The sequence below is a fragment of the Triticum dicoccoides genome, chromosome 4A, assembly GCF_002162155.2.
Source record: "Triticum dicoccoides isolate Atlit2015 ecotype Zavitan chromosome 4A, WEW_v2.0, whole genome shotgun sequence".
NCBI lineage: Eukaryota > Viridiplantae > Streptophyta > Magnoliopsida > Poales > Poaceae > Triticum > Triticum dicoccoides.
In genome coordinates this window covers 562,274,109-562,287,406 of record NC_041386.1, presented here as the reverse complement: position 1 = coordinate 562,287,406, position 13,298 = coordinate 562,274,109, and positions in this window count along the sequence as shown.

The window sequence follows — 13,298 nt, the reverse complement described above, 5'->3', positions numbered from 1 at the left end:
TAGGACGTCCTCCTCGACCCCCTCCGCGCGGGTCTTCACCACGCCTCGCCGCAGCCACCTAGAGCGCCTCCGCTTCGACCACCCTGTCGTCGACCCCGTCGCCACCACCTCACCCCCCCCGTCGTCGATCTGCCTCACCGGACCACCCCGAGCCTGCTGCCCTCCTCGACCGGCCCCCTGTGAGCTGCCACCTCCGGCCTCCCCTCCTCCTCCTCCTCTTTCCCCCGCAGGTCACCGCGCCCGCCGTCCTTCCTGTAGCCATGCTCGCCGCGCCCCGTGCGCACACACTCTCTCTCGCGCGCGCCCGCGCATGCCCTCGCCGCGGCCACCCGCACCGCGCCCTTGCCATAGCCCACTGCTGGCACCGTCCACCGCGGCGCTCGCTCGATGCCGCACGCCCGTGCACCACGGCACCCCGACCCCTCTTTGCTCGCTCCCTGCCCGCTAAGCTGCCTGTGCGCACGCGCGCTAGGCTACTGCCTGCGCCGCTTGTCTGCAGCCCCCTGTTGTCGTGCTGCCATGCCACCCACCACCGCCACGCCCGCGCGCTGCCCTCCTTGCTGCTCCCTTGCCACCCATTCCCCCTGGACGCAGCCGCCGTCGGTCACTCACCCCGAGGCCGCCACCGGCCATGGCCTCATCCCCTTCTAGGCGGGTGCCCGATCGGTCCGCCCCCTTTGTGCCCAGTGTCCACTAAGGCCACGGGCCTTTGACAGCTGGGCCCGCCCCATGTGCCTATGACAAGTGGGGTCCAGCCCCCTGAACGTTTATAAAAAAGATTAAGATTTAAAAAATAATAATAAATAAAATTAATAATTAATTAGTTAAATAACTAATTAACTTAATTAATCTTAATTAATTAATTAAAGAATTAATTAAACTAATTAATCCTGATTAGATTAACCTAACCACTAATTAAACTAATTGACACTGTTTAATTAACCTGCTAATTAAATGTGTCAATGACAAACGGGACCCACCTGTCAGGTTGACCAGGTCAACTGCTGATGTCATGATGACGTCAGCAAACACTATTCTGGATAATGTTGCATTAAAATAATTAAATAAATCATAAAAATGATTTAATCCTTTTAAAATTAATATAAAATAAACTGTAGCTCGGATGAAAATACTTTGTACATGAAAGTTGCTCAGAATGATGAGACGAATCTGGATACGCAGCCCGTTCGTCCGCCACGCATCCCTAGCATAGTGAACATGCAACTTTACCCCCCCGGTTCATCTGTCCGAAAACGCGAAACAAAGGGGATATTTTCCCGGATGTTTCCCCCCTTCACCGATACCACCTCTTATCACGTTAGGGCACCCCTAGCACCGCTAATTGTCATGTCATGCATCGCTATGCATCTGTTTGCTTAATATTTATTGTTTCTTCCCCCTCTTCTCTCGCTAGGCACCGAGACCGACGCCGCTGCTACCCAGTACGACTACGGTGTTAACGAACCCTCTCTCTTGCCAGAACAACCAGGCAAGCCCCCCCACCTTGATCACCAGATATCGCCTACTCTTCTCTCTACTGCTTGCATTAGAGTAGTGTAGCATGTTATTGCTTTCCGTTAATCCTATTCTGATGCATAGCCTGTCCTTGCTATTACTGTTGTTACCTTTACCTGCTATCCTAATACTTAGTATAGGAGGCTAGTTTACCATCAGTGGCCCTACACTTTTGTCTGTCTGCCATGCTATACTACTGGGCCGTGATCACTTCGGGAGGTGATCACGGGCATATACTATATACTTTACACTGTTACATAACCGGTGATACTGTTTGGAGATGGGGGCTGAAGGGGCAGGTGGCTCCATCCAGGTAGTGGTGGGTCTGAGTTCCCGACGGCCCCTGACTGTTACTTTGAGGCGGAGCAACAGGGCAGGTTGAGACCACCTAGGAGAGAGGTGGGCTTGGCCCTGGTCGGCGTTCGCGGATACTTAACACGCTTAATGAGATCTTGGTATTTGATCTGAGTCTGGCTACTGTGTTGGGGAACGTAGTAATTTCAAAAAAATTCCTACGCACACGCAAGATCATGGTGATGCACAGTAACAAGAGGGGAGAGTGTTGTCTACGAACCCTTGTAGACCGGAAGCGGAAGCGTTATAACAACACGGTTGATGTAGTCGTACGTCTTCACGGCCCGACCGATCAAGCACCGAAACTACGACACCTCCGAGTTCTAGCACACGTTCAGCTCGATGATGATCCCCGGACTCCGATCTAGCAAAGTGTCAGGGAAGAGTTCCGTCAGCACGACGGCGTGGTGACGATCTTGATGTTCTACCGTCGCAGGGCTTCGCCTAAGCATCACTACAATATTATCGAGGATTATGGTGGAGGGGGGCACCGCACACGGCTAAGAGAACGATCACGAAGATCAACTTGTGTCTAGAGGTGCCCCCCTGCCCCCGTATATAAAGGAGCAAGGGAGAGAGGCCGGCCGGCCCTTGGGGCGCGCCAAGGAGGGGGGAGTCCTCCTCCTAGTAGGAGTAGGACTCCCCTTTCCTAGTCCAACTAGGAAGAGAGAAGGGGGAAGGAAAGAGAGGGAGAGGGAGAGGGAAAGAGGGACCGTGCCCCCCTCCCCTAGTCCAATTCGGACTCCCCATGGGAGGGGGCGCACCACCTCCTGGGCTGCTGCCCTCTCTCTCCCCTCAAGCCCACAAAGGCCCAATACTTCCCCGGGGGGTTCCGGTAACCCTTCCGGCACTCCAGCTTTCTCCGAAATCACCCAAAACACTTCCGGTGTCTGAATATAGCTGTCCAATATATCGATATTTATGTCTCGACCATTTCGAGACTCCTCGTCATGTCCATGATCATATCCGGGACTCCGAACAATCTTTGGTACATCAAAATATATAAACTCATAATGAAACTGTCATCGTAACGTTAAGCGTGCGGACCCTACGGGTTCGAGAAGAATGTAGACATGACCGAGACACGTCTCCGGTCAATAACCAATAGCGGAACCTGGATGCTCATATTGGATCCTACATATTCTACGAAGATCTTTATCGGTCAGACCGCATAACAACATACGTTGTTCCCTTTGTCATCGGTATGTTACTTGCCCGAGATTCGATCGTTGGTATCTCAATACCTAGTTCAATCTCGTTACCGGCAAGTCTCTTTACTCGTTCCGTAATACATCATCTCGCAACTAACTCATTAGTTGCAATGCTTGCAAGGCTTAAGTGATGTGCATTACCGAGAGGGCCCAGAGATACCTCTGCGATACACGGAGTGACAAATCCTAATTTTGATCTAAGCCAACTCAACAAACACCATCGGAGACACCTGTAGAGCATCTTTATAGTCACCCAGTTACGTTGTGATGTTTGATAGCACACAAAGTGTTCCTCCAGTAAACGGGATTTGCATAATCTCATAGTCATAGGAACATGTATAAGTCATGAAGAAAGCAATATCAACAAACTAAACGATCAAGTGCTATGCTAACGAAATGGGTCAAGTCAATCACATCATTCTCCTAATGATGTGATCCCGTTAATCAAATGACAACTCATGTCTATGGTTAGGAAACATAACCATCTTTGATCAACGAGCTAGTCAAGTAGAGGCATACTAGTGACACTTTGTTTGTCTATGTATTCACACATGTATTATGTTTCCGGTTAATACAATTCTAGCATGAATAATAAACATTTATCATGATATAAGGAAATAAATAATAACTTTATTATTTCCTCTAGGGCATATTTCCTTCAGTCTCCCACTTGCTCTAGAGTCAATAATCTAGTTCACATCGCCATGTGATTTAACATCAATAGTTCACATCGTCATGTGACCAACACCCGAAGGGTTTACTAGAGTCAATAATCTAGTTCACATCGCTATGTGATTAATACCCAAAGAGTACTAAGGTGTGATCATGTTTTTCTTGTGAGGGAAGTTTAGTCAACGGGTCTGCCACATTCAGATCCGTATGTATTTTGCAAATTTCTATGTCAACAATGCTCTGCACGGAGCTACTCTAGCTAATTGCTCCCACTTTCAATATGTATCCAGATTGAGACTTTGAGTCATCTGGATCAGTGTCAAAACTTGCATCAACGTAACCCTTTACGACGAACCTTTTGTCACCTCCATAATCGAGAAACATATCCTTATTCCACTAAGGATAATTTTGACCAATGTCGAGTGATCTACTCCTAGATCACTATTGTACTCCCTTGCCAAACACAGGTCAGGGTATACAATAGGTCTGGTACACATCATGGCATACTTTATAGAACCTATGGCTTAGGCATAGGGAATGACTTTCATTCTCTCTCTATCTTCTGCCGTGGTCGGGTTTTGAGTCTTACTCAACTTCACACCTTGTAACACATGCAAGAACTCTTTCTTTGACTATTCTATTTTGAACTACTTCAAAATCTTGTCAAGGTATGTACTCATTGAAAAACTTATCAAGCGTCTTGCTCTATCTCTATAGATCTTGATGCTCAATATGTAAGCAGCTTCACCGAGGTCTTTCTTTGAAAAACTCCTTTCAAACACTCCTTTATGCTTTGCAGAATAATTCTACATTATCTCCGATCAACAAGATGTTATTCACATATACTTATCAAAAATGTTGTAGTGCTCCCACTCACTTTCTTGTAAATACAGGCTTCACTACAAGTCTGTATAAAACTATATGCTTTGATCAACTTATCAAAGCGTATATTCCAACTCCGAGATGCTTGCGCCAGTCCAAAGATGGATTGCTGGAGCTTGCATATTTTGTTAGCACCTTTAGGATTGACAAAACTTTCTTGTTGCATCATATACAACTCTTCTTTAATAAATATATTAAGGAATGCAGTTTTGTTTATCCACTTGCCAGATTTCGTAAAATGCGGCAATTGCTAACATGATTCTAACAAACTTAAGCATAGATACGAGTGAGAAACCTCATCGTAGTCAACACCTTGAACTTGTCGAAAACCTTTTTGCGACAATTCTAGCTTTTGTAGATAGTGACACTACTATCAGCGCCCGTCTTCCTCTTGAAGATCCATTTAATATCAATGGCTCGCCGATCAATGGGCAAGTCAATCAAAGTCCATACTTTGTTCTCATACATGGATCTCATCTCAGATTTCATGGCCTCAAGCCATTTCGCGGAATCTGGGGTCATCATCGCTTCCTCATAGTTCATAGGCTCGTCATGGTCAAGTAACATGACCCCCAGAACAGGATTACCGTACCACTCTGGTGCGTATCTCACTCTGGTTTACCTACGAGGTTCGGAAGTAACTTGATCTGAAGTTACATGATCATCATCATTAGCTTCCTCACTAATTGGTGTAGTAATCACAGGAACAGATTTCTGTGATGAACTACTTTCCAATAAGTCAGCAGGTACAGTTACCTCATCAAGTTCTACTTTCCTCCCACTCACTTCTTTCGAGAGAAACTCCTTCTCTAGAAAGGATCCATTCTCAGCAATGAATATCTTGCCTTCGGATCTGTGATAGAAGGTGTACCCAACATTTTCTTTTGGGTATCCTATGAAGACACACTTCTCCGATTTGGGTTTGAGCTTATCAGGTTGAAACTTTTTCACATAAGCATTGCAACCTCAAACTTTAAGAAACGACAGCTTAGGTTTCTTGCCAAACCATAGTTCATACGGTGTCGTCTCAACGGATTTAGATGGTGCCCTATTTAACGTGAATGCAGCTGTCTCTAATGCATAACCCCAAAACGATAGTGGTAGATCGGTAAGAGACATCATAGATCGCACCATATCTAATAAAGTACGGTTATGACGTTCGGACACACCATTATGCTGTGGTGTTCCAGGTGGCGTGAGTAGTGAAACTATTTCACATTGTTTTTAATTGAAGGCCAAACTCGTAACTCAAATATTTTACTTCTGCGATCATATCGTAGAAACTTTTATTTTTGTTACGATGATTCTCCACTTCACTCTGAAATTCTTTGAACTTTTCAAATGTTTCAGACTTGTGTTTCATCAAGTAGATATACTCATATCTACTCAAATCATCCGTGAAGATCAGAAAATAATGATACTTGCCACGAGCCTCAATATTCATTGGACCACATACATCAGTATGTATGATTTCCAACAAATCTGTTGCTCGCTCCATTGTTCCAGAGAACGGAGTCTTAGTCATCTTGCCCATGAGGCATGGTTCGCAAGCATCAACTGATTCATAATCAAGTGATTCCAAAAGCCCATGGATTTTCTTCATGCGCTTTACACCAATATGACCTAAACGGTAGTGCCACAAATAAATTGCACCATCATTATTAACTTTGCATCTTTTGGTTTCAATATTATGAATATGTGTATCACTACGATCGAGATCCAACGAACCATTTTCATTGGGTGTGTAACCATATAAGGTTTTATTCATGTAAACAGAACAACAATTTATTCTCTTACTTAAATGAATAACCGTATTGCAATAAACATGATCAAATCATATTCATGCTCAACGCAAACACCAAATAACACTTATTTAAGTTCAACACTAATCCCAAAAGTATAGGGAGTGTGCGATGATGATCATATCAATCTTGGAACCTACTTCCAACACACATCGTCACTTCACCCTTAACCAGTCTCTGTTCATTCTGCAACTCCCGTTTTGAGTTACTACTCTTAGCAACTGAACCAGTATCAAATACCGAGGGGTTGCTATGAACACTAGTAAAATACAAATCAATAATCCTTATATCAAATATACCTTTATTCACTTTGCCATCCTTCTTATCCGCCAAATACTTGGGGCAGTTCCGCTTCCAGTGACCAGTCCCTTTGCAGTAGAAGCACTTAGTCTCAGGCTTAGGACCAGACTTGGGCTTCTTCACTTGAGCAGCAACTTGCTTGCTGTTCTTCTTGAAGTTCCCCTTTCTTCCCTTTGTCCCTTTACTTGAAACTAGTGGTTTTGTTTACCATCAACACTTGATGCTTTTCTTGATTTCTACCTTCGTTGATTTCAGCATCACAAAGAGCTTGGAATCGTTTTCGTTATCCCTTGGATATTATTCACCATCACGAAGTTCTACTAACTTGGTGATGGTGACTAGAGAATTCTGTCAATCACTATTTTATCTAGAAGATTAACTCCCACTTGATTCAAGCGATTGTAGTACCAGACAATCTGAGCACATGCTCACTGCTTGAGCTATTCTCCTCCATCTTTTAGCTATAGAACTTGTTGGAGACTTCATATCTCCCAACTCGGGTATTTGCTTGAAATATTAACTTCAACTCCTGGAACATCTCATATGGTCCATGATGTTCAAAACGTCTTTGAAGTCCTGATTCTAAGCCGTTTAAGCATGGTGCACTAAACTATCAAGTAGTCATCATATTGAGCTAGCCAAATGTTCATAACATCTGCATCTGCTCCTGCAATAGGTTTGTCACCTAGCGGTGCATCAAAGACATAATTCTTCTGTGCAGCAATGAGGATAAACCTTCGATCATGGATCCAATCTGCATCATTTCTACTAACATCTTTCAACATAATTTTTCTCTAGGAACACAATAAACTGGGAGCAACATCGCGAGCTATTGATCTACAACATAGATATGCTAATACTACCAGGACTAAGTTCATGATAAATTAAAGTTCAATTAATCATATTACTTAAGAACTCCCACTTAGACAGACATCCCTCTAATCTTCTAAGTGATCACGTGATCCATATCAACTAAACCATAAACGATCATCACGTGAAATGGAGTAGTTTTCAATGGTGAACATCATTATGTTGATCATATCTACTATATGATTCACGCTCGACCTTTTGGTCTCCAGTGTTTCGAGGCCATATCTGCATATGCTAGGCTCGTCAAGTTTAACCCGAGTATTTCTGCGTGTGCAAAACTGGCTTGAACCCGTTGTAGATGGACGTAGAGCTTATCACACCTGATCATCACATGGTGTCTGGGCAGGACGAACTTTGGCAACGGTGCATACTCAGGGAGAACACTTTTATCTTGAAATTTAGTTATAGATCATCTTATGATGCTACCATCATAACTAAGCAAAGTAAGATGTATAAAAGATAAACATCACATGCAATCAAAATATGTGACATGATATGGCCATCATCATCTTGTGCCTTTGATCTCCATCTCCAAAGCATTGTCATGATTTCCATCGTCACCGGCATGACACCATGATCTCCATCATCTTGATCTATATCAATGTGTCGTCACATGGTCGTCTCGCCAACTATTGCTCTTGCAACTATTTCTATCACATAGCAATAAAGTAAAGCAATTATTTGGCTCTTGCATCTTATGCAATAAAGAGACAACCATAAGGCTTCTGCCAGTTGCCGATAACTTCAACAAAACATGATCATCTTATACAATAACTTATATCTCATCACGTCTTGACCATATCACATCACAACATGCCCTGCAAAAACAAGTTAGACGTCCTCTACTTTGTTGTTGCAAGTTTTTACGTGGCTGCTACGGGCTGAGCAAGAACCGTTCTTACCTACGCATTAAAACCACAACGATAGTTTATCAAGTCAGTGCTATTTTAACCTTCTCAAGGACCGGGCGTAGCCACACTCGGTTCAACTAAAGTTGGAGAAACTGACACCCGCCAGCCACCTGTGTGCAAAGCACGTCAGTAGAACTAGTCTCGCATAAGTGTACGCGTAATGTCGGTCCGGGCTGCTTCATCCAACAATACCGTCGAACCAAAGTGTGACATGCTGGTAAGCAGTATGACTTATATCACCCACAACTCACTTGTGTTCTACTCGTGCATATAACATCAACACATAAAACCTAGGCTCGGATGCCACTGCTGGGGAACGTAGTAATTTCAAAAAAATTCCTACGCACACTCAAGATCATGGTGATGCACAGCAACGAGAGGGGAGAGTGTTGTCTACGTACCCTCGTAGACCGGAAGCGGAAGCGTTATAACAACGCGGTTGATGTAGTCGTACGTCTTCATGGCCCGACCGATCAAGCACCGAAACTACGGCACCTCCGAGTTCTAGCACACGTTCAGCTCGATGACGATCCCCGGACTCCGATCCAGCAAAGTGTCGGGGAAGAGTTCCGTCAGCACGACGGCGTGGTGACGATCGTGATGTTCTACCGTCGCAGGGCTTCGCCTAAGCACCGGTACAATATTATCGAAGATTATGGTGGAGGGGGGCACCGCACACGGCTAAGAGAATGATCACGAAGATCAACTTGTGTCTAGAGGTGCCCCTGTCGGTGTCAAAACCGGCGGATCTCGGGTAGGGGGTCCCGAACTGTGCGTCTAGGCCGGATGGTAACAGGAGACAGGGGACACTTTGTTTTACCCAGGTTCGGGCCCTCTCGATGGAGGTAATACCCTACTCCTGCTTGATTAATGTTGATGATATGGGTAGGACAAGAGTAGATCTACCACGAGATCAAGGAGGCTAAACCCTAGAAGCTAGCCTATGGTATGATTGTTGTGTATGGAGTTGATTCCCCTACGGACTACAACCCTTCGGTTTATATAGACACCGGATAGGGTTAGGGTTACATAGAGTCGGTTACAATGGTAGGAGATCTTGAATATCGCATCGCCAAGCTTGCCTTCCACGCCAAGGAAAGTCCCATCCGGACACGGGACAAAGTCTTCAATCTTGTATCTTCATAGTCCTGGAGTCCGGCTACCCGCACACCCCCTAATCCAGGACTCCCTAAGTAGCCCCTGAACCAGGCTTCAATGACGATGAGTCTGGCGCACAAATTGTCTTCGGCATTGCAAGGCGGGTTCCTCCTCCAAGTCCTTCATAGAAGATTGTAATCACCAAGAGTAGTGTCCGGCTCTGTAAAATAAGTTTCCACATATTGCCATAGAGAGAATAATATTGACACAAATCAAATCTGTTGACGTATTCTGTAGTGCGCCATCACACTACAGCCAAGTCCTTTGCTCGAATCGTTTTTACTTTCCCGCCTCAGCATGTTTTGCGAGGCGGTTTCCTTGGCACGTCTTGTCAAAGCAGAGATCGTGTGCCCCCCCTTTACGGGATCCTCATCAATACGGACGTGGGTAACCCAATCATGCCCGTTAGCATGTTTTCTCGATTAAAGGCGAGTCCCAAATGGTTACGGGGAGGGCTCCTGGTATTCAACCTCTTATAAAGAGACCAAGGCCTTACTCCTTTTTCCAATCTCAAATGAGTTCGCCCGTCGCCTCGAGTTCCAACACCCTAGGCTTCAGATTCCAGGCACTTCGGACCTTCGACAATGTCCGGTTCCGACCTTCAAGGCCGATGGATTCCCTGCTCCGTCACAGAGGAGGATGTGCTAAAGTTGAGAGAGGCTAAGTTCCTGACCGCCGAAATTCCGCATAGGTTGCCTGCTCAAGGGCAAGCTATTCCCAGTCCCCAGCCTGGTGAGAGCGTAGTGTTCATGTCTCACTTCCTTCGGGGGTTAGGCTTCCCGATGGATCCCTTCATGAGGGGGCTGCTGTTTTATTACGGGCTGGAATTTCATGACTTAGCTCCGGAGTCCATCCTCCACATTTCCTTATTCATCGTTGTGTGCGAAGCGTTCCTCCGCGTTACTCCTCACTTCAGTTTATGGCTCAAGACTTTTGGAGTGGAGCCGAAGATGATCGAGGGTCGGCTCGCAGAGTGCGGAGGTGCTGTCATCAGTAAGAATGCTGATGCTCCCTGGCCCGAGGGCTCCTTTCAAGAAGAGCTCGACTTGTGGCAACGAGAATGGTTCTATATCACCGCTCCTAGGAGCGCCAAGTGGGTGGCGCCTCCTGCCTATCGCTCGGGTCCCCCACCACGGCTTGCGTCATGGGTCAACAAAGGATTAGATTGGAGGTTATCTAAAGACGTGCCCCTATTGCAGGGCCGCATCAGGGATCTCTTAGAAGGAGACCTCAACCTGGTCAAGGTGACGCAGGTCATGCTGATTCACCGAATATTGCCCGGCAAACGTCGCCCCCTTCGCCTGTGGGAGTTTAATCCAGAGGGACCGCGAGCTCTCCAGAACTTTATGGGCGCAACGCCCGCGGAGATGTATAGACTGTTCTTCGGATCACAAGAGATGTGTCCGGATTTAACCGAGGACGTAGGCCTAAGCTGCAATCGCCCGGATACTCAAGTAAGCAACCTCGTGCCCAGACTTCCTATCCGTATAATTGTCATAAACTTGCCCCTAAAAGAGTCGTCCTTTTAAACAGGAGTGGATAGCGAAGGCAAAGCTAATCAGGTGTCCGGCTCCCCTTCCTGAAACCAGGCCGGATCCCGTGCTAGTCAGGATGCTGGAGATAATGCCTTTGGAGGGGGAGGACAAGGAAGCTACGGCCTCCTCGAAGGAGGCTGCTCCGAAGGGAGGAACCGACAATTCCTCCCCTAAGGGGAAAAAGAGAGCCGCCTCTGACGACCCGGAGACGATGGCCTTGAAACGGGGGAGAAATCCTTGTCAGAGGGTCCGGCGCCGGAGAGTTCCTCGGCCGGACTATGCCTTCAAGGGGATCAGCCCTCCAGCGAGCCATAAGTAGAGAGAGATTTTCCTTTTGAGGGACAAGAGAAATCCTTAATTTATATCTGAGCAGATTTAACTGAAATTTTACCTTGTAGCTCAGACCTCAGCCCTTCTTAGCAGAGCTCATCTTTGGGGGATCTTCTTCCGGAGATGATGGAGAGCGGGACGCCTCCTCCTGCCGTACCGCCTAGCGAGGCAGGCGACCCTAAGGTGTCGTCACGGAGGGTTTCTCCGAATCCGGCCGGGATGGGAGGCGACAGTGCGGCCCCCCGAAGTTCTCCGCGTCCAGCCCTCGAAAGAGGCCATAGGGCAAGTCCGGCACCGTCTGGTGCTCGGCCGGAGGAACTAAAGATTCTGCTGGGGCGAGCTTCTATCTCAGAAGAGCACCGTGCCTTGATGGGCACGGTGATTGAAAGGATTTCATCCGCAGAAAGCGGATTGCATGAGGCCGTCAAGAATTTACTGACGGGTATTGAGGTACGTTAGATAATGTACACTTTTGTCAGTTGCGCATAAATAAGATGCGCCCTGTGTAGATAGTAGCCCCTGAGACTCTGCGTGTTGTCAAGAAATGACGGCACGTAGAGGATCATAATCCCAGGTCTAAGATGTCGCCTTTGAATGTAGGTGGCGAGGTGTCCAGAATCGAGCCGAACTAATGATGTGGCCGAACTAAAGCGGCAACTGGACGTGGCAGATGCCGACATCGCGCTTGTCAACAAGCGGCTTGATGAGGCTCAAGGTATGTAATTCTTCGGCCGGCATTAGGTAAGAGGAGCTTCATGCCAGTGTCTTACAATGTGTGTGCTTGACGCAGATTGTGCGGCCGCCATGGAGAATCTTAGGGCAGAACTTGCCCGAGCTAAGGAGCAAGCCAGAAAAAGCGATGCGGCTGCCAAGAAGGCCCTTGAAGAGCTAAGAGCCGAACAGGCTGCTCACTGCCGAAGAAAAGAGGAGATGGCCGAGATGGCCGAGAAGTTAAAGAGCGCTGCAGACCGTTGCGAACTTCTTGAAAAAGAAGATGGGGCGAGACAAACGGATTTGGAGAAGGCCGTTGCCGATGCCAAGGACACTCGCTCTGCGTTGAGAGCTGCGAAAGAGGAGTTGCGTCAGGCCGAACAGATTGCGGCTGGAAAGCCCTTTATGCTGCGGAGGAAGTTTTGTGATCCGAAGTTTGCTCCGTTGGACCGGATGTGGAGTGTGAAGGATACCTATCTGGACTTGGCAACAAGTGCCGCTGATGCGACCGAACACTTTCGAGATCAGAAAGATTGCAAAGTGGAAAAGCTTTTCTGGTCACAGTTTCATAATCCAGAGCGTCCACTGGTAGTGGATGATCGTTTGGCTCAGTGGGCCGAACTGAATAGGTTGTCCGGACTCGCCATGAAGTACGTCATGGATCATCTGTGGCCGGGGAGATCGGAGCCGAAGAGTTATTTCAGCTTGGTGCAGCAATTCCTTGACGCGGTGCCGCGTATAAATGCAATTAAGAGGTCAGCATGCATAGAGGGCGCTAGGATGGCTCTAGCCCGTGTTAAGACATACTGGGCAGAGATGGAGACCATCGTTGTTGCGTCCCGAGATTCGGACCAAAGCCGAGTACCCTCCGAGCACTATTTTCAGGAAGTTCTTGAAGATGCTCGTGTAATAGAGACGCAGTGCCCGAAAGATGCTATGTTATGATAGCATATGTAATTATAAAGTAATATTTTGATAAACTGTAGTGGCCTATTTTATACTTGTGCCTCCAAGTATTGTAAACACCTTCTATGCGGCCGTTTTAAG